Below are 22,166 nucleotides of genomic sequence, written 5' to 3' on the forward strand. Positions count from 1 at the left end.
CACTGGAGTGCTTTTGGAATTAGGTTTATGGTCTAAACGATTATTGCTTTAAGTTCAGTCTTAATTCCACAGTTCCGTGGTCACTGCTTCTAAATTGATTTATCCGTCCCTCATTTAACAGGCAAGAGAGAAAGGTTACTTTTACTACATTAGAGAGAGAAATCAACCGCAGAATAACACTGGCAGACCCGAGGGCAGTCTGATTAACCCTGTCCTCACACACCCTGTCTCCAGAAAAACATGAAGTTCCACAATTTCACACACAGTCATCGTTCCCAGAAAAAGTCCCACAACATCGGGGTGAGGAAGAGGGAGGTATTCATCTCAATGGTTGCTCCAAATGAGCGCAGTTTGACAGTCCTGGAATACGGACGTTGCATCTCTCCCAGTCGGTTGTCTTTTCCCTCCTCTTCTCCCCTCCTCTCCTGAAGCTGCTGACCCTTATGGAGTCGGTCTCAAAAAGCAGCTTCCCCAACAGCTGCCCGGGAGGAAACAAGCCCTCGGGTCCCTCGAGTGACTCTGTTCTTCCTGTGTGAGATTAGACAGTGAGGGTCGGCAGACTATTTCACCATTTAAGGCACCTTAACTCAGTCCGATCCCGATCTCGGCCAATGTCCACACAACTGCACACCGACCAAAACCCGAATCTGGGACCTTCTGGTCTGTCTGCACTGGGTGGTTCCTTTACCCACTGGGCCTGCAGAGAACGATCATGCTATTAGTACATTTCTTGCAACATGAAAATATCAACTCAACCGTGGCTCAGCCGGCAGGTTGTGAGTTCAAGTCCCGCTCCAGGGACTTTTGCACAAAATCTAGGCTGACACTCCAGTGTGGTACCTAAGGAGTGCTGCACTGTCGGAGGGGCCATCTTTTGTATAAGATGGTAAACCGAGGTCCCGTCTGCTCTCAACTGGACTCAAAAGATCCTGCGGCACAAATTTGAAGAGCAGGGGAGTTCTCGCCGGTGTCCTGGGGCCAATATTTATCCCTTAATCAACATTGCTAAAAACAGAGGGGGAGAAGTGGGCCTCCAGGGGGCGATAACGATGCGCGACCGGGCGCAGCGAGAGTACCAATTGCTGCGAACTTCCCTCCGAGATTAGCAGCAGTGGTCAACCCTAACGCCACGATATCCTGCGCCACGGAGATCGTGGCCTCAGCCGGCTGCGCAGTGCCCCGTTACCGCCCCAGATGCGAACTTCGCTTCCGCCTGTGCAGCAGCTGCAGGAGACGTTGTTAGATAGATGGTCGCTAGGGGAAAAATCTTCATTCAGCCCTCAGGTCATGTTCTTTTAATATTCTTCAGCCGTGACTGACCAGCCCTACGCTCTGCTGGAGTGCTCAGGGCTGATCGCCGCAGATCGTGGCTGCCGTTGGTGACGAGGGGATTGCATTTATTGCTGAGCCTGCAGCGATGGCCTTTCCCTTTAAGGGAGGGAAGGAGCCTCCGATCCCGGCTGCCGTTGCATGGGATATTGTGCCGCACTCTGCCGTTACCACCCCTCTCACCCGCTTTAGAGCTCCAAGGGAAGTGGCAGCACTTGACTTAGCTTTCCATTTCCTTCCTGGAGCACTGGGCCGGAAGCTCGTTTCACTTGCATAATGCCTGCCGATACTTTAGCGCTCTCAATGGGGCGCTGAGCAATTTCTAGCTCAGATTATCCGGTCATTATCACATTGCTGTTTGTGGGAGCTTGCTGTGTGCAAATTGGCTGCTGTGTTTCCCACATTACAACAGTGACTACACCCTGACAAACTGGCCATGTGGTTGATAATGAGGAAAGCTGCAGACTGCAGGAAGATATTAATGTACTGGTCGAGTGGGCAGAACAGTGCCAAATGGAATTCAATCTGGAGAAGTGTGAGGTAATGCATTTGGGGAGGGCTAACAAGGCAAGCGAATACACATTAAATGGTAGGACACCGAGAAGTGTAGAGGAACAGAGGGCCCTTGGAGTGCAGGTCCACAGATCCCTGAAGGTAGCAGGCCAGGGAGATAAGGTGCTAATGAAGACGTTCAGGATAAGTGCCTTTATTAGTCGAGGCATAGAATACAAGAGCAGGGTGGGTTATGCTTGAACTGTATAAAACATTGATTCGGCTACAGCTGGAGTACTGCGTGCAGTTCTAGTCACCACATCACAGGAAAGATGTGATTGCACTGGAGAGGGTACGAGGATATTGCCTGGACTGGAGAATTTTAGCTATGAGGAAAGATTGGATAGGCTGGGGTTGCTTTCTTTGGAACAGAAGAGGCTGAGGGGAGACCTTATTGAGGTGTATAAAATTATGAGGGGCTGAGATAGAGTGGATAGGAAGGACCTATTTCCCTTAGCAGAGGGGTCAATAACCAGGGGACATAGGTTTAAAGTAATTGATAGGAGGTTTAGAGGGGGGTTGAGGGAAAATTTCTTCACCCAGAGGGAGGTGGGGGTCTGGAACTCACGGCCTGAAAGGGTGGTAGAGGCAGAAACCCTCACCACATTTAAACAGTACTTGGATGTACACCTGAAATGCCGTAACCTACAGGGCTACGGACCGAGAGCTGGAAAGTGGGATTAGGCTGGGTAGCTCTTTGTCGGCCGGCGCGGACACGATGGGCCGAATGGCCTCCTTCCGTGCTGTAAATTTCTGTGATTCCATCACTTCAATCAAAAGTACTTTACTGGCTGTAAAGCTCTTTGTGATTTGAAGGGCCCTCTAGAAATGCATGTTCTTTCTGTAGAAAGCAACCTCATTTGCAAAGTTGCTGACGGGGACTGAATGACTCAGCCTGCCGTCTGTGTCTCCATCAGTAACTGACTGCGATGTGACAAAGGAATACTTCGTCATTTGGGTGGGATGGGCTTAGTCTTTCAGTGCTCAGGCATGACCTCCCGTGACCTCACCACACCTGTCCTGTTTAGCTTCTATTGATTGATCCTCCAATTCAAAGGGGCATCGAACTAAAGGCTCACTTAACCGTGTGCTTGTTCTAACCCAGCTGTGCTGAATGCAACATTTCTCAGCAATTTAAACACATTCAAATCCTCGTGCTGGGTCGGGTTTTTACACCTCCAGCTGGAGATGTTAAATTAACTCTCCCGTAGCACTGGCTACCAACCCTGCCTTGTGGCCCGGACGTCTCTGTCGCAATTCTCTCCCCTCTTCCTGCCCTCTTGCTCAGACACCAGCCCTCCTGGTCTCTCGCCCAAATGACCATTCTTTAATCAGGAGCCCAGGCCATCATCATCATAGGCAGTCCCTCGAAGCGAGGATGACTTGCTTCTTCGCCGAAAAGGAATGGATTCCCAGGTGTTTCAATGAAGGACCGAATATTCCAGATCCCGAACTACATCCTGAAGGGTGGAAGATGCCTGTGCGTGGATTTATTTAACGTGTGGTGGCCGTTGCACACGTTAACGCCCTGGACCCGAACTCCGATCCCGCCCCCTGCAGCATCACTGGGCAACACCGACAGCCGCAGGAGTTGGCGATTGGGCGTCTGGGCGCTTCGGGGGTGGGGCTTAAAGGTGGCTGAGGTAAGGAAAAAAAATTCAAAAGTTGCTGTTTCTCTTTTTTACAGAATGGTCTTGGCGGGCGATCCGTCAGCCCGGGGCCCTGCTGCGGGGCACGGGGCTGATCGGGCTGGATCGCGGCTGCCGTCGGCAACCAGGTCATTGCTTCTTCTGCGGAGCCCGCCGCGATAGGCCCTCGCTTTACGGGAGGGAGGAGCCTCTGAACACGGCCGTGCCACACGGCCCAGGATGCATCACTGCCCCCAACCCCAGCCCCCTCCCATCCCCCCCTCCTCCACACTCCCTCCCCCTCTCCACCCCCTCCCCCAACCCCACCTCCCCCACCCCCACCTCCTCTCCCCCACCACTACCCCCGACCCCCCCGCGTCCTGCCGCGCTCCAGGAGGGAAGTGGTGCTCCACATCTGTCCTGGAGCACAAACCCCGAATTTATTAACGGTTGAAAATCATTCGTGCCCGGCGTTAACTTCTTTCAATTTTTAATAGTTAGTGCACCAATCAGGGCTCTCCCGAATTCCGCCCCCCTCCCCCCTCCATATGTTGCCGATGTTTCCGGATTTTATTTCAGATTGCCAGCCTTGTCAGGGTGTTGAGTTTCCAGTTTTGAGGTGCGGATGGCAGGAGGCTAGTTTTGTAACTGTCCCACGTTACACGGACTGTCCCACGTTACACGGACTGTCCCACGTTACACGGACTGTCCCACGTTACACGGACTGTCCCATTCCCTGTGTCTGTAACTTGCTGCTCATTCAGCACAGGGTCTGGAGGATGAGAAAACAAAACTGTTCCAATTTTGAAAAAAGGCCTGAGGTCTGCCTTTGCTTTGTCAGCTTGAATGGTGAGAATATATGGGACATGTGATGGGAATAAAGGCAATTAATTCATACACATCAGGAACCAGGAGACCTTTAAGCTGCAGGGGAACCAAGCAGGGCAGGCACTTCATACCTGAGGCATGTTTGGTGGAATATGAGAAAAATTCACAATATGAGAAAGACTTTGCTCATAGACCTCCCCTAGCTTTCCCACTACCCAATACACACAACTCACTCGTCCTTACATAAAACACACAGTGAACAATAGCAACATCCACGCCCTCCGATTGAAGCTTGGTCACTTGCAACTGACCAAATGGACCGTAACTAACACCAAGCATCAAGACCACGTGTGGCCTAAACCGCACACTACTCGGCAAGTCGTCAAAAGGAAATGCCGCCAGTTCAGTGGCTCAGAAAGTACTGCAAACACGGCACATGCCAAAAGATTGCAGCTACAGAAGAGCAGGGGAGTTATCCCCGGTGTCCTGGCCAATATTTATCCCTCAGTCAACATAACAAAACAGATTATCTGGTCTTTATCAAATTGCTGTTTGTGGAAGCTTGCTGTGCGTAAATTGGCTGCCGTGTTTCCTACATTACACAGTGACTACACTCCAAAAGTACTTCATTGGTTGAAAAGCGCTTTGAGACGTATGGTGGTCATGAAAGACGCTACATAAATGCAGGTCTTTCTTTCTTTTCTACTACAGAGCTACAACACAATTTTGTGCAAGGTGAACTCTTTGCTGGTTGGCTGTCACAAAGGGTGAAGCAAAGTGTGAGCGAGGTAAATGTAAGTTGCCGGACAAGACCCATTTAAATGAAGGCAACTTAACTCTTTCACCAGAAAATCTGCAAGTGTCGCAAATCCGAAAATCAAAACACAAAATGTGGGAAACGTGAATCAGCATTGGAAGCACAAGGAGAGCTTGGGTTGCTTTGAATTGAGGCTTCGTGTGGCTGTTGCAGGGGTTCAGGTGGATGTTAATTAATGATACCGTGGCAATATGTGAAGAAGAGTTCATCACAGCATCGTAGGCCAACATTCCTCAAACTCAAATCCCACGATCTCCACCACCTAGAAGGACAAGGGCAGCAGGCGCATGAGAACACCACCACCTCCACGTTCCCCTCCCAGTCACACACCATCCTGACTTGGAAATATATCGGCCGTTCCTTCATCGTCGCTGGGTCACAATCCTGGAACTCCCTCCCTGACAGCACTGTGGGAGCACCTTCACCACACGGACTGCAGCGGTTCAAGAAGGCGGCTCACCTTCTCAAGGGCAATAATTTTTTTTTTTTTTGCCAATTCTTGTCAGATCAACTCCAGCGCCAAAGATAACTTTGCGCTATTTACACTTGATCTTAGCCAAAAGGCCGAGAGGGGAAGCTGCACCGTTCCTGGAAATATTGCCATACCAGGTCGGTGCATGAAGTGGACGGGGCAAGCCCCTGATCCAGCTCCCTGTTCCAAAAAACAATTCAATATCTGGTCCCCATACGGGATATTAAACTGATAAGAACAGATTTTTTTTTTTTTTAAATTCGTAGCCAATCGTTCCAATTCTTTGTCAAATCACAAACGCCAGAGGTCACCTTGCACACATCAAGGATCACTCTGCGCCAATGCTCTTAGCCAAAAGGCCTAGAGCCACTGCACCGTTCCTGGAAGTACTGCAATACCAGGTTCGTGCCATGGAGGTGGAGGGGTCAGGCCCCCCACACACCTCCTATTTCCAAAAAAGCAAGCATATACCTTCCTGATCCAGGGAGAACCACCTTGGGGTTATGGTGGTTACTCCCCTGTCAGGTCAGTTACGCATGATCTTAGCCAAAAGGCCGAGAAGCAATACTGATAAGAACAGATACTACACTTGATTTTAGCCAAAAGGCCGAGAAGCGATACTACACTGCCGGCCTTGCCAGCGACGCCCACATCCCAATTAGAAACAAACTGCTAACATCAAGCCCATTAACTGCTCATTCCTCCCCTTGCTGGTCGTGGGAGCTGTTGCAAACGGGCTGACTCATTTGCATACGCAACAGCGACTAGACTTCAAAGGAATTATCTGTGAAGCGTCTTGGGATAGTTTTGGGAGATGTGGTGAGATGCTGTCTTTCTTCTGCAATGGGATATCTTTAGGAAATGTGGCAGCCAATTTGCGCACAGCAAGCTCCCACAAACAGCGATGTGATAATGACCAGATAATCACTTTTTGTTATGTTGATTGAGGGATAAATATTGGCCCCAGGACACCGGGGATAACTCCCCTGCTCTTCTCCGAAATAGTGCCCTGGGATCTTTTACATCCACCTGAGAGAGCAGACGGGGCCTCGGTTTAATGTCCCATCCGAAAGACAGCACCTCCGACAGTGCGGCACTCCCTCAGCACTGCACTGGAGTGTCGGCCTAGATTTTTGTGCTCAGGCCCCTGGAGTGGGACTTGAACCCACAACCCTCTGACCCAGAGGCGAGAGCACTGCCCACCGAGCCACGGCTGACACTTGCATTTATATAGCGCCTTTCACAACCTCAGGACGTCACAAAGCGTTCACAGCCAATGAATGAAGTGCTTTTTCTGCTGGGCAGGACTGCTGTAGCATCAGTTGCTTCCACTGCAGATGCAGGAGGAATTCTGGGGATTACGAGGGGAGGGGGGCTACAATGGCAAAATCAGAAATGACATCACCTTTGAGTGATGATATATATACCACAGTAATCTACTGGAAGCCTCTCCAGAGGGGCGAAAAATATCCATAAAACTGATTACAATGAGGTTGCTGCAGAACAAATCCCTTCCATCCAATTTCTTGTGAAAATTGAAACACTGCCTCTTGTTAAGAGTTAGATAGGAAAAGTATTTATATCACATTCTGATACAAGTTCACTTCAGTGTAATCGAGGTAGTAATTGGATCAGGTCCAGTCGATGTCACATTCCTCACCCTGAAAGCACACGGTGGATTCAGCAACACAACAACAACTTACATTTATGTAGCGGCTTTAACCTAGTACCTTGCCGTGGTACAGCGCCACGCTGCCTGTGGTCGCCGCTCACCACTCCTTTTATGGCCCTGACCTGCCACAGATATGGTCTCTCGCAGGTCTACAGTCTGCTAATGAGAGCACGGCATAGCCATCAGGATTAGCAGAGTTCAAAACCCTGGTGCTGGAGCAGGAGAGCAACGGCAGCGAAGAGGGATGTCACCAAGGTCCAGGTCGGTGATTGGAGCGTGGGCAGGTATAGCAGGAGTGGCGAGATTTGGGCGAAGGAGCGGCGAGAGATTGTAGGGGGATGTGATCGGGGCCGAGGAGAGGCGCGAGTTCGGGGCCCAACAGAGACGAGGGCCCAGGGGCAGCACGGGCCCAGCCCACACTGCGATATGTGAGCACACTAGGTCCGTGCAGCAGAGCAGGTCTCCAGTCGTCCTGGTTAACCCTTGCCACTGGACCAAGACCTAGCTCTGTCAAGCCCGTGTGGTGGCTGGTGTGCAACGGTCACCCCACGTTAAAAAAATCCACGCACAGGTATCTTCCACCTTTCAGAATGTAGTTCAGGACCTGGAATATTAGGTCCTTCATTGAAACACCTGTGAACTCATCCCTTTTTTGGTGAGGAAGCAAGCCTCGGTTCGAGGTACTGCCTACGATGATGATTAACATCCCAAGGTACTTCATAAGATAAAACAGGTAAATCTGACACCGAGCAGGACAGCGGCCCACGGTTGAAAGGTTCCTGACCAGCGTCCAGCTAGAATTAAGCCCGATATCACCGTAGATCCACACAGAACTGTGACGTGAGGCCCAACGATGGCAGGGCAAGACTGCAGCATAAAGGTGGCCTCAGTATTCAGGGAGGTGAGGGGGGAGAGAGTCCCTCCCAACAAGAGAATCATAGAATGGTCACAGCACAGAAGGAGGCCATTCGGCCCATCGAGCCCGTGCCAACTCTCTGCCAGTCCCACTCGCCGCCCTTTCCCCACACCCCTGCACATTTTTTTCCTTCAGATACTTATCCAACTCCCTTCTGAAAGATAAAATTGAGTCTGCCTGAGGACAGATGCACCAACGTCAGTGTTCTCAACCAGGCCAACATCCCCAGCATTGAAGCACTGACCACACTCAACCAGCTCCGTTGGGTGGGCCACATTGTCCGCAAGCCCGACATGAGACTCCCAAAGCAAGCGCTCGACTCGGAACCCCTACATGGCAAGCGAGCCAAAGGTGGGCAGAGGAAACGTTACAAGGACACCTTCAAAGCCTCCTTGATAAAATGCAACATCCTCACTGACACCTGGGAGTCCCTGGCCAAAGACCACCCTAAGCGGAGGAAGAGCATCTGAGAGGGCGCTGAACACCTTGAGTCTCGTCGCCGAGAGCATGCAGAAACCAAGCGCAGACAGCGGAAGGAGCGTGTGGCAAACCAGTCCCACCCACCCCTTCCTTCAACCACTGTCTGTCCCACCTGTGACAGAGACTGTAATTCCCGTATTGGACTGTTCAGTCACCTGAGAACTCACTTTTAGAGTGGAAGCAAGTCTTCCTCGATTCCGAGAGACAGCCTATGACTTCAGGCCATGTATTCCAGATCCTAACCACTCGGTGGTTTTTCTTACGTCGCCTTTGGTTCTTCTGCCAATCACCTTAAATCTGTGTCCTCTGGTTCCTGACCCTTCCACCAATGGGAACAGTTTCTCTCTCTCTACTCTGTCCAGACCCCTCATGATGTTGAACACCTCGATCAAATCTCCTCTCAACCTTCTCTGCTCCAAGGAGAACAACCCCAGCTTCTCCAGTCTATCCACGTCACTGAAGTCCCTCATCCCTGGAACCATTCTCATAAATATTTTCTGCTCCCTCTCTAAGGCCTTCATGGTGTGGTGAAAATGACAAAAACAGGAAAGGCACGTGTATAAAAGATGGGAGCTTTGTGAGCTCAGTTGATGAAACTCTACAGTATTGATAACTTAAAAAAAACAAATTGAGGAAATGTGTAATTTTAGTTGGTGATAGCAGCATGGTTTCAATATGGCTTCCACAGAGAACGGCGCAATAGAGGCCCGACAAGAGATGTGTCAGCCGTGGCTCAGTGGGCAGCACTCTCGTCAGAAGGTTGTGGGTTCAAGTCCCAATCCAGGGATTTGAGCACATAAATCTAGGCTGACACTCCAGTGCAGTGCTGGGGGAGTGCTGCACTGTCGGAGATGCCGTCTTTTGCATGAGAAATTAAACTGAGGCCCCGTTTGCTCTCTCAGGTGGATGTAAAAGATCCCATGGCACTATTTTGAAGAAGAGCAGGGGAGTTATCCCTGGTGTCCTGGGCAATATTTATCCCTCAATCAACATAACAAAAGCAGGTCATTTATATTTGTGGGAGCTTGCTGTGTGCAAATTATCTGCCGCGTTTCTTACATTACAACAGTGACTACACTCCAAAAGTACTTCATTGGCTGTAAAGTGTTTTGTGACGTCCGATGGTAGTGAAAGGCACTATATAAATGCAAGTCTTCCCTTTTTTTTAACCATAAGGACTATTTTCAACATTTGGCCTCCTGTTCCTCATCCAAAAAGAGGGTGGCTGACAGTTGAAATTCCCCAGGGGAGTGGGGCTCAGCCACACATTACACCTAAGGCCGGCATTGTGCAATTTGCAGACGGGACTGTAAATGGGCAGCTGGAGGCAGCTGAAAGATGCATTTGGAGGTCCTACCCTGGACACAGCCGGTTGTATCTGAGTGGCACCGAGCTGCCAATGTCAGGCTAACCCTCTTCAGATTTTAATCAGCGAGTGTGCTGAGAGCAAATCATCTGGCAGTAATTGAGCTACTCCATCATTCACATTTCAAAGGCATGAAGTGGTCCACTTATGGTCAGAGCCACCTATTGGGAGATACAACCGAGGGAATCGTTTCAAGGTGCTGGTTCCGAGAGTGACACGGGTGGAATTATATTCCAAGGCCAATGGCATTTGTCTCATGATGCATCTTGGCCGGCAGCTCAAACCGGCCAGATAAGGAGATAATTCGTAGCAATACTGCTAGACGGCCATCTCAAAAATTCACAAAACCAAAATTGGGAGCAGTGAGCATGTCAGCTCATGGGTTGATGTGCTGGTGTTACTTGTACAGAGGTATTACTCTATCAAAGGCCGCACAGAACATTGCCCTGCAGTCAGTGGAACAGAAGCTCATCACCATCATTTTCTTGCGACATGTTCCCTGCCATAACGTTTCTGTTTTTGCTGGTGGAATTCACCAAACACTTGCCTGAGGACCCCGCGCCCTTCAGGCTCCTGGGCATCAGTGTTCTACACAATGTACAGAATCACAGAACGGTTACAGCACAGGAGGCCATTCGGCCCGTCGAGCCCGTGCCGGCTCTCTGCAGGAGCACCTCAGCCAGTGTCCCTACCCCGCCCTTTCCCAGTAGCCCAGCAATTATTTTCCTTCAGATACTTACCCAACTCCCTTTTGAAAGCCACGATTGAGTCTGCCTCCACCGCCCTCTCAGGCCGTGCATTCCAGATACTAACCACTCGCTGCGTAAAACAGTTCCCCTCACACGTCGCCTTTGGTTCTTTTGCCAATCATCTTGCAGTACCGCTATCTTCTGTCCTCATGAATACATAGAAAGGGCTAACTACACACCGCATTAGAGAGGATGCTCATGGGCAGCCCACACACACACCCTGCAGAAACCTCACACACCTGAAGATAAGGCTTCACCAACTGACCCACAGCTTTGCTGACCAACTCCCACAAACAGCACTGAGAGAAATGACTGAAGAATCTGTTTGGGTGTTGCTTATTGAGAGAGGCATGTGGTAGAACACCAGGCAACAAAGCTCCCAGTTTCAAACCTTGTTTTGCTCAGTTAGCTTATCCAAGGCAGGTACGGAAATGTATGTCTTACCGAGTCAGAGAACTTCTCCCAATGTCCTGGCCAATCATTTTCACTCAACCAATCTCATCAAATAATCAGACGATCTGGTCATTTGTCTCATTGCTGTTTGTAGGATCTTGCTGTGTGTAAGTTGGTTGCTGTGTCAGCTGTGTCTCAGTGGGCAGCACACTAGCCTCTGAGTCAGAAGGTTGTGGGTTCAAGTCCCACTCCAGGGACTTGAGCACAAACATCTAGACTGACACTCCCAGTGCAGTGCTGAGGGAGTGCTGCACCGTCGGAGGGGTAGTACTGAGGGAATGCCGCACTGTCGGAGGGGTAGTACTGAGGGAGTGCTGCACTGTCGGAGGGGCAGTACTGAGGGAGTGCCGCACTGTCGGAGGGGCAATACTGAGGGAGCGCCGCACTGTCAGGGGACAGTACTGAGGGAGCGCCGCACTGTCGGAGGGGCAATACTGAGGGAGCGCCGCACTGTCGGAGGGCAGTACTGAGGGAGCGCCACACTGTCGGAGGGGCAGTGCTGAGGGAGTGCTGCACTGTCGGAGGGGCAGTACTGAGGGAGTGCAGTACTGAGGGAGTGCCGCACTGTCGGAGGGGCAGTACTGAGGGAGCACCGCACTGTCGGAGGGGCAGTACTGAGGGAGCACCGCACTGTTGGAGGGGCAGTATTGAGGGAGCGCCGCACTGTCGGAGGGGCAGTACTGAGGGAGCACCGCACTGTTGGAGGGGCAGTATTGAGGGAGCGCCGCACTGTCGGAGGGGCAGTACTGAGGGAGCGCCGCACTGTCGGAGGGGCAGTACTGAGGGAGCGCCACACTGTTGGAGGGCAGTATTGAGGGAGCGCCGCATTGTCGGAGGGGCAGTACTGAGGGAGAGCTGCACTGTCGGAGGGGCAGTACTGAGGGAGCGACACACTGTTGGAGGGCAGTACTGAGGGAGAGCTGTACTGTCGGAGGTGCCATCTTTCGGATGAGAGGTTAATCATCTGCTCTCTCGGGTGGATGTAAAAGATCACGTGGCACTATTTCGAAGAAGAGCAGGGGAGTTATCCCCGGTGTCCTGGAGCCAATATTTATCCCTCAATCCACATAACAAAAACAGATTATCTGGTCATTATCACATTGCTGTTTGTGGGAGCTTGCTGTGCGCAAATTGGCTGCTGCATTTCCCACATTACAACAGTGACTACACTCCAAAAGTATTCATTGGCTGTAAGACACTGTGAGCTCGAGGTTGTAAATGGTGCTATTTAAATACAGGTTGCTTTTGTGTCTTGTCAGTATTTAGTCTGTTTGGAGAAGGTGAGCAAGAGGTCTCCATCCACTGGGTAACCCGTGGTAGATTGTGCACGAGACAAGGACCAGCTCTAATGGACAACGCAATCAAAATAACCTGAGTGTCCACGAAGAATGGCTGGTTCAGCAAGGTGTAGTATCAACATTAGCCTTGGATTTGGGACAGGAAGATAGAGGAGAGAAATCCAAGGGTAAACGTAAGAGCAAACAATGGAACCAAGATAACATAAGAGATAGGAGCAGGAGTCGGCCATTCGGCCCCTCGAGCCTGCTCCGCCATTCAATAAGATCATGACTGATCTGATCTTGGCCTGAACTCCACTTCCCTGCCTGCTCCCCATAACCCTTGACTGCCTTATCGTTCAAAAATCTGTCTATCTCCGCCTTCTAACACCATTCTGTCTTCCATTATATTTCCGAGGTCGAACTTCTCACCCCTCTAAAACCAGCGATACAAAACTCTGTGTGTGACTGGAAGATTGGCTGTCTCAGAGATGACGTTCCAGCATCTTAATCGCTCCAATGCAGCCACTCACACTGATGGGCAGCCTGGCATTTTTGAATCAAGGCAGTACAAGTTTTTTATTACAGGCGGCTATCAGAGCTCCTTAAAGTCGCTGCAATATCAAAGCCATCGTGTTTATCAACTTGGAGGAGCAGTGGGTTTCATCAAAGCCACGGGCCCGAGCTGCTGGCAACAAACTGTTAACGGGCTGACAAAACCTTGCACAGCATTTGGCTATTGATGAGCTTTAACGTATTAAAGTGATAACGTCAAAGGAATTTTAATTTGTAAACACTAAAATGTACTTCAAAAAACCTCGAATCAGTGACTCGATTACTCTTCGGGAGAACACAGCTTTTTGTAGCTTAACCTAGATCGCCTTAATAAATATATTTAATAGCAAAGTGTAATGAAGAAAGAGTCAGCATTTATATAGCAGCTCATCGTGTTACTCAGGAGACTCCAGGTGTTTCACATGAATGAGTTATTTCTGAAGTGCAGCCACTGTTGTTGTCAGCGTTGGAGAAGAATGTGAGGGAGAAAGGAATGGAAAGATAGGTTGACAGGGTGAGAGTGAATAAGGCTTGTGTGCAGCATGAACACCGGCATAGACCAGTTGGACCGAGTAGCCTGTTTCTCTGCCGTGCTCTAATTCTAGGTAAACCCAACAGACAACTTTCACACAGCAAGATCCAACAAACAACAAGTGAGATACATGACCAGTTAGTCTGGCTTTGGTGGTGTTCGACGAGTTAGGACCACCCCATGCTCTTCTGTGAATAGTGCCATGTGACCCTGTGACATCCCAGATAGACCACCGGGCGTCTCAAAGTGCTTTACAGCCAATGAAGTACTTTTGCAGTGTAGCCACTGTTGTACTGTGGGAAACGCGGCAGCCAACTTCTGCACAGCAAGCTCCCACAAACAGCAATGTGATAATGGCCAGAAAATCTGTTTTAGTGATGTTGATTGAGGGATAAATATTGGGGATATCTCCCCTGCTTCTTCTTCAAAATAGTGCCGTGGGATCTTTTGCATCCACCTGAGCGTGCATTGAGCAGTGTGTGAGGCTTGTGGTGCAGTTGATAGGATATGGCATTTAAAGCTGCATTCACAGACCTTGACCACTCGAGTGAGTTCATGGTGCTTTTTGCAGACTGCATCGAGGTCCTTCGGGCTTGACTCCTGGCATTGACCCCCACGGCTATCTGCTCCCACTGCCTTCGGAGCACTTGTCCGGAGGGTCTCTCGCCCCTATGGATATAACACATCTCTCCTCCTTTCTACCTCCTCCACCAGCCTCTAGTGCAGCGTCCGAGAACCTTGGAGCATGCTCTCTCTCATGTTGTGTCATAATTGAGTCTTTTCCACATCAGAATGAGTTGTACAATGACTTCCAGCCCACAATGCACCCCCTCCCCCTCCCCCCCCCGGTCACTTTAAGAAGTGCAGGCTGGCTTTAAGAAGTGCAGGCTAGCTTTAACCGGTGCAAGCAAGTAACAATTTGGGCACCCTATTGATGCATGCAGCCAATGAACAGCGTGATTAGGGCTGGCTGCACGCTACAATCATGGAAATGAGCAGGCAGCATCACAGTGAACGGGCATGGAGTAATCGCGCATAGCGATTCCTTTGCCCAATTTCAGGCGTTATCCAATTTAGCCCTCATGTGTTTTATCTTTGCGGCTATTCTATCCGTGACAGGCAGTGGTGCTCTTGCAGCTTTCTGAAGCCTCTTCTGCAGGTTTCATGGTTTTAACCTGCCCGACACTCCATGGAGAGCTGGTGTTGTCGACTTAAGGTTATTCTCTTGACAACCAGCAAACGTCATTAAGTTAACTCATGCCAATGCCTCGCTAAGTCGTCGCTTGTTTATTCAGAAAACTTTCCTCAATAAAATAAAAAAACGTTTTAACATTTTTACTCATGAAGGTGCATCAATTTCAAAAATGCTGCCTTGCTTTTCGAAGATGATTTGTAACGTGACTGGTTACGAAAGTAGAACAGTCAATTTCAAAATCTGCAAAATATTTCTATTTGGAGGTGATTATAATTGGCTGTTTCGAGTCTTCCTTCGACACAACTGCTTCTCAAGAGACAATCCTTTCCTCAGTCGCGGTAAACAGCCTGACAATGAAACGACGTCAGGGAACCCAGGAAAGCATCTCAAGGCAATGAGTTTGAAACATTCCAGAACATTTCCACATCACGCTGAAGACAGGAGCGAAGCCGTATAGATGGTCACGGGGGTGGGCGGTGGGGGGGGTGGAGGTGCAGAGGATCTGTTGAAGCTGACCCCGCCCCAAATCACAGGGGTCGGGGAACCTTTAAATACTTGGTGCGAGTGGCTCATGCCAGAAAATGTACCAACCCTTCTGACACAGTTTGGGCTAGAAATTCATCAACTTACCGTCACCCCGCAGCGCCATGAAATGGTGATAACATGGTGGCCGGCACTCTTTCGCAAGCTGCTGGCAGGTCCTGCAACGGCCACAATATTCAAGTCCCCCTTTGCGCTGCTGGTAACTGGCAACACCCTGAAGGACAAAATGGAAGCGCGCTGACATTAGTCGGTGTGCAACACCAACGTAACGTCACCAACGCCAACTTCAACCCCCAGCGCTGGGTCCACATGCAGGCTGACAGCGGCGAAAGGGACACACACATTGTTAGGTAAGTTTGAATGTAAGATTTTGGACTGTTTTTTTAACATTATTAAAGTGGCATCTTGCTGCAATAGATAGGGAAAGTTCTTGTAAGCGTAGGGAGCGCTGCTGGATGCATGCAAGGCCTCGGGTGGTAAAGGAAGACAGAACATGCTGTGACTACTCAGCAGGTCACGCAACATCCGTGAAGAGAAAAACAGAGTTCACGTCTCAGGTCGAGATGTTGCCTGACTAGCTGAAAATTTCAAGCATTTTATGCTGTGATTTCACATTTACAGCATCTGCTTACAGCGGGAAGAGGAAGACACAGAAGAAGAGGAAGCAAAAGAGGAGGAAGCTGTATGGGAGGAAACCAAAAAGGAGGAATAGATGGAAGGATGCATCCCAGACAAGCCATTTGTGGCCGGAATATCTGGGCGAGAAACCTAGAAAGTAGGTGCAGGAGAAGGCCATTTGGCCCTTCGAGCCTGCATCACCATTCAATATGATCATGCAACATCAGTACCCCTTTCCTGCTTTCTTTCCATACCCCTTGATCCCTTTAGCCATAAGGACCACATCTAACTCCCTTTTGAATATATCTAATGAACTGGCCTCAACAACTTTCTGTGGTAGAGAATTCCACAGGTTCACAATTTTCTGAGTGAAGACATTGGTCCCTTAAAAGATGAAAAGGGGGATTTAATAATGGGAAATGTGGAAATGGCTGAGACCTTAAACAATTATTTTGCTTCGGTCTTCACTGTGGAAGACACAAAAACCATGCCAAAAATTGCTGGTCACGGGAATGTGGGAAGGGAGGACCTTGAGATAATCACTATCACTAGGGGGGTAGTGCTGGATAGGCTAATGGGACTCAAGGTAGACAAGTCCCCTGGTCCGGATGAAATGCATCCCAGAGTATTAAAAGAGATGGCGGAAGTTATAGCAGATGCATTCGTTATAATCTACCAAAATTCTCTGGACTCTGGGGAGGTACCAGCGGATTGGAAAGCAGCTAATGTAACGCCTCTGTTTAAAAAAGGGGACAGACAAAAGGCAGGTAACTATAGGCCAGTTAGTTTAACATCTGTAGTGGGGAAAATGCTTGAAGCTATCATTAAGGAAGAAATAGCGGGACATCTAGATAGGAATAGTGCAATCAAGCAAACGCAACATGGATTCATGAAGGGGAAATCATGTTTAACTAATTTACTAGAATTCTTTGAGGATATAATGAGCATGGTGGATAGAGGTGTACCGATGGATGTGGTGTATTTAGATTTCCAAAAGGCATTCGATAAGATGCCACACAAAAGGTTACTGCAGAAGATAAAGGTACGCGGAGTCAGAGGAAATGTATTAGCATGGATAGAGAATTGGCTGGCTAACAGAAAGCAGAGAGTCGGGGTAAATGGGTCCTTTTCGGGTTGGAAATCGGTGGTTAGTGGTGTGCCACAGGGATCGGTGCTGGGACCACAACTGTTTACAATATATATAGATGACCTGGAAGAGGGGACAGAGTGTAGTGTAACAAAATTTGCAGATGATACAAAGATTAGTGGGAAAGCGGGTTGTGTAGAGGACACAGAGAGACTGCAAAGAGATTTAAGAGGTTAAGCGAATGGGCTAAGGTTTGGCAGATGGAATACAATGTCGGAAAGTGTGATGTCATCCACCTTGGGGAAAAAAAAACAGTAAAAGGGAATATTATTTGAAAGGGGAGAAATTACAACATGCTACGGTGCAGAGGGACCTGGGGGTCCTTGTGCATGAATCCCAAAAAGTTAGTTTGCAGGTGCAGCAGGTAATCAGGAAGGTGAATGGAATGTTGGCCTTCATTGCGAGAGGGATGGAGTACAAAAGCAGGGAGGTCCTTCTGCAACTGTACAGGGTATTGGTGAGGCCGCACCTGGAGTACTGCGTGCAATTTTGGCCACCTTACTTAAGAAGGATATACTAGCTTTGGAGGGGGTACAGAGACGATTCACTCGGTTGATTCTGGAGATGAGGGGGTTACCTTATGATGATAGATTGAGTAGACTGGGTCTTTATTCGTTGGAGTTCAGAAGGATGAGGGGTGATCTTATAGAAACATTTAAAATAATGAAAGGGATAGACAAGATAGAGGCAGAGAGGTTGTTTCCACTGGTCGGGGAGACTAGAACTAGGGGGCACAGCCTCAAAATATGGGGGAGCCAATTTAAAACCGAGTTGAGAAGAAATTTCTACTCCCAGAGGGTTGTGAATCTGTGGAATTCTCTGCCCAAGGAAGCAGTTGAGGCTAGCTCATTGAATGTATTCAAATCACAGACAGATAGATTTTTAACCAATAAGGGAATTAAGGGTTATGGGGAGTGGGCGGGTAAGTGGAGCTGAGTCCACGGCCAGATCAGCCATGATCTTGTTGGGTGGCGGAGCAGGCTCGAGGGGCTAGATGGCCTACTCCTGTTCCTAATTCTTATGTTCTTATGTTCTTATGTTCCTCATCTCAGTCCTAAATGGCTTACTCCTTATCTTTAGATTGTGACCCCTGGTTCTGCACTTCCCCAACATCGGGAACATTCTTCCTGTATCTAACCTGTCATGTCCCATCAGAATTTTATATGTTTCTATGAGATCCCCTCTCATTCTTCTAAATTCCAGTGAAACAAGCCGAGTTGATCCAGTCTTTCTTCATATGTCAATCCTGCCAGTCCTGCAGGAATCATCCGCTTGTGGTCCCAGTGGCCTCAACCCCAATTCCCCTTTCAACTTTAGTCCCACACCTTACCTTCCCTCTGTTACTGACTATCACAGCGTCCTCTCGGCCTCAATGCTGAAATAAAAGCTACCGCAAAACAAACGTTTCAATCCACCTCTATACGTCTGTCCATCCAATGTGACATCAAGAAATCAACTCATTGCCCGTATGCATTCTCTGAGTGACTGCCTTGTGTGTGCCTTTGCCTATCCTACTGATGTCATGCAGTGCTACCCCAGTGTCCGCGGTGTGGTTGATGGAAGGCTGCTGACTTTTACTGGGGGGCACTGCAAATGGTCTTGCTGGATTACCAGCTGGGAGTGTCAAATCAATCGTCTTCCGTACTTGTTCTTTTTCACTTTCCTCTCCCTCTTCTTGCTCACCCACTGGCTGGGCAGGCTGCATTTCCTGGATGTGTGAAATGAGGAAGGCACAAGTGTGGAGTTGTGGTGACGGAAGGGTGGGAAAGCATGCTGGAAGGATCTTGTATCCTTTCAGCCCCGGCCCTGGCCGAGGGCTCAGTCAAGCCCCTGCCAAGAATGGCCCGCACCATCTTCGCCGAGGCTAGGGATGGCAGATGCGCCTCGTGATTGGTATAGATTGTCGGTGGGGGTTGTGCATTGAGCAATGTGTGAGGCTGGTGGTGTAATTGGGAAGAGACGGCTTTTGAAGATGCATTCACTGACCTTGACCAGTGGTCTGAGGTCACGAAGCGTCTTTGGGCACTGGAGTGAGATGGCGAGGGAGACACTGCTGGCAGTTGACAGGCTCGGTGTAGTGGGCATGGAGGGGGTCCTCCTGGAGGGCCTCCTGTCCCTCCCCTGTGGGGAGAGGACCTCTCTTGCAGTGTTGACCCTCCCTGCACAAAGCTGGAGTGCTGCGTGCGAGATCCTGGGTGCCTCTTCCCTGGCTTGCTCAGCCATGTGTGTTAGTGCTGAGCAGTTGTCCCATTCGTTCGGGTTAGGAAAGTGATTTAGCTTTAAGAGCTGCATATTCACATTTGGGAATTATTTCTCATGTTAAATATTTTTTTCAAAGGCATTGTTTCATTTCATTTCAATTTGTATTGTTTCAGTATGCATGGCCCCTTGAATTCTTGGGCCGTTTCATTGCCCACAATACGTTGCAAGCTGCACAGCCTGGCCCCCCGGGCGGCAAGGCCGGAGCTGGGCAAGCACTTTGTCCCGGATGCCTCCAGCGATACCACCAGGACGGCAGGTAAACACTGTGCCACCAATCCCCACGTCCCCCGACCAATTCTGCTCCTGGAGTTTTGGGCATTTTCTGCGGCCGTTAACTGCAGTAGCCGGTGAAGGGTTTTGATGGAGTAAATAAAAAGAAAGGGGGATAAATGTGTGTGTCACCGGCATCTTTGCTGGCAAACACGAATTTCTCCCTGTTTCTCTTATTTACTCTTTCAAAACCCTTCACGATTTCCAACATCTCTATCAAATCTCCTCTTAACCTTCTCTGCTCTGGCTTCTCCAGTCTATCCACGTAACTGAAGTCCATATACTGGGTACCATTCTGGTAAATCTCTTCTGCCCCCTCTGCAAGGCCTTGACATCCTTTCTAAAGTGTGGTGCCCAGAATTGAACACAATACTCCAGCCTAACCAGCGTTTAGCATAACTTCCTTGCTGTGGTACTGAATTCCTCTACAGGTGGGACCTCCCTTCTCCGGGACTCCCCTATCCAGCACCACCCCTCGTCCGGCATGATTCCGGCGACTGAAGGCTCATGCGCAGAACGCGGCTGACCTCCACCCCAACTTTGGGGCCGCGGCGACACTCGACACTCGACCCGCTGAGCCCCCTCCGACACTCAGCCCGCTGGGCCCCCCCCCTCGACACTCGACCCGCTGAGCCCCCTCCGACACTCAGCCCGCTGGGCCCCCCCCCCGACACTGGGCCCGCTGGGCCCCCCCCCCGACACTCAGCCCGCTGGGGCCCTCCCTGACACTCGGCCCGCTGGGCCCCCCCCAGACAATGGGCCTGCTCCAACACTCGGCCCGCTAACACTTCGGGCCTGCCCAGGGCGCTGACCTCCTCCCTTGCAACCGCCTCCCCCAATCTCGGTCCGCTGACCTCCCCTCATCCGGTAAAATCCCTTATTTGGCACAGGCCAGGTGGTGAGGGAGGGGCAAGCTATATTAATAAAGCTCAGGATCCAAAATGCTTTTTTTTACAGCTTTCCCAACTTGTCCTGCCAGCTTCAAAGATTTCTGTACATACCCCCTCCCCCCCGGGGTCTCTCTGTACATACCCCCCCCCCCCCCCGGGGTCTCTCTGTACATACCCCCCCCCCCCGGGGTCTCTCTGTTCATAGCCCCCCCGGGGTCTCTCTGTACATACCCCCCCCCCGGGGTCTCTCTGTACATACCCCCTCCCCCGGGGTCTCTCTGTACATACCCCCCCCGGGGTCTCTCTGTACATACCCCCCCGGTCTCTCTGTACATACCCCCCCGGTCTCTCTGTACATACCCCCCGGGGTTTCTCTGTACATACCCCCCCCCCCCCCGGGTCTCTCTGTACATACCCCCGGGTCTCTCTGTACATACCACCCCCCACCACCGGGGTCTCTCTGTACATACCCCCCCGGGTCTCTCTGTACATACTCCCAGGTCTCTCTGTACATACCCCCCAGGTCTCTCTGTTCATAACCCCCCGGGTCTCTCTGTACATACCCCCCGGGGTCTCTCTGTACATACCCCCCGGGTCTCTCTGTTCATAGCCCCCCCGGGTCTCTCTGTTCATAGCCCCCCCGGGTCTCTCTGTACAACCCCCCGGGTCTCTTTGTACAAACCCCCCCGGGTCTCTCTGTACATACCCCCCTGCGTCTCTCTGTACATACCCCCCCCCCACCCCCGGGTCTCTCTGTACGTACCCCCCCGGGTCTCTCTGTTCCTGCACACTCTTTAAATTGTACCATTTTGTTTATATTGCCTTTCCTCATTCTTCTTACCAAAATGTATCACTTCACACTTCTCTGTGTTAAATTGCACCTGCCACCTCTCTGCCCAGTTCCCCAGCCTGTTTATGACCTCCTCACTATTTTATACATTTCTGAGGTGTGCAAAATTTGAAATTGTGCCGTGTATGCATGATTTTTAAGTCTAATTATTCCAGGTACAAGGTCATAGAAATTACCGCGTAGGCAATCGTTACATTAATTCAATGTGGGAATTCCCATGTGCTGGGATAAATTTAATCTCTGATACAGTATTGCTGCTGCTTTGAATCAATAACTATTAATTTACAAGTCGGTGAGTGAACTGCAATGCTTGCTGAAAATTTTGAAACACCTGTGTTCTAATTTAAGATGAATTCAAGGGAAGAAAACAGAATAAGTTTGAAGAAGCTCTCGTACCAAAAAAGAAAACGCTATTTGCAAATCAAAAGTTGAGAAAATAAACTTCCCGAGGGATCAATAAAAGTTGGTGTGGATCCACCTCACCGGCCTTTCCTCCAAATCCCTCCATGACCTTTCCCTTCCCAATCTCCGGAACCTTCTCCAGCCCTACCGCCCTCCGAGAACTCTGCAGTCCTCTGACTCTGGCCTCTTGTGTCGCCCCCCCCCATCTCCCCCTCCCACTTAGAATCATAGAATCAGAGAAATTTACAGCACGGAAGGAGGCCATTTGGCCCATCGTGTCCGCGCCGGCCGACCAAGAGCTACCCAGCCTAATCCCACTTTCCAGCTCTCGGTCCGTAGCCCTGTAGGTTATGGCACTTCAGG

The 22,166-nt window shown here is 50.1% G+C and overlaps 1 protein-coding gene and 2 pseudogenes across 1 annotated transcript in view; all 3 read right to left on the reverse strand.

The window, feature by feature from the left end:
- The window catches only part of LOC139234800 (tetraspanin-15), a 319,258-nt gene that overhangs the window by 98,203 nt on the left and 198,889 nt on the right, over positions 1-22,166 (reverse strand). The window lies entirely within an intron of this gene.
- LOC139235255 (U2 spliceosomal RNA) lies at positions 5,727-5,891 on the reverse strand (annotated as a pseudogene).
- On the reverse strand, positions 5,991-6,245 carry LOC139235237 (U2 spliceosomal RNA; annotated as a pseudogene).

Source organism: Pristiophorus japonicus, chromosome 22 (genome assembly GCF_044704955.1).
Source record: "Pristiophorus japonicus isolate sPriJap1 chromosome 22, sPriJap1.hap1, whole genome shotgun sequence".
Lineage (NCBI taxonomy): Eukaryota > Metazoa > Chordata > Chondrichthyes > Pristiophoridae > Pristiophorus > Pristiophorus japonicus.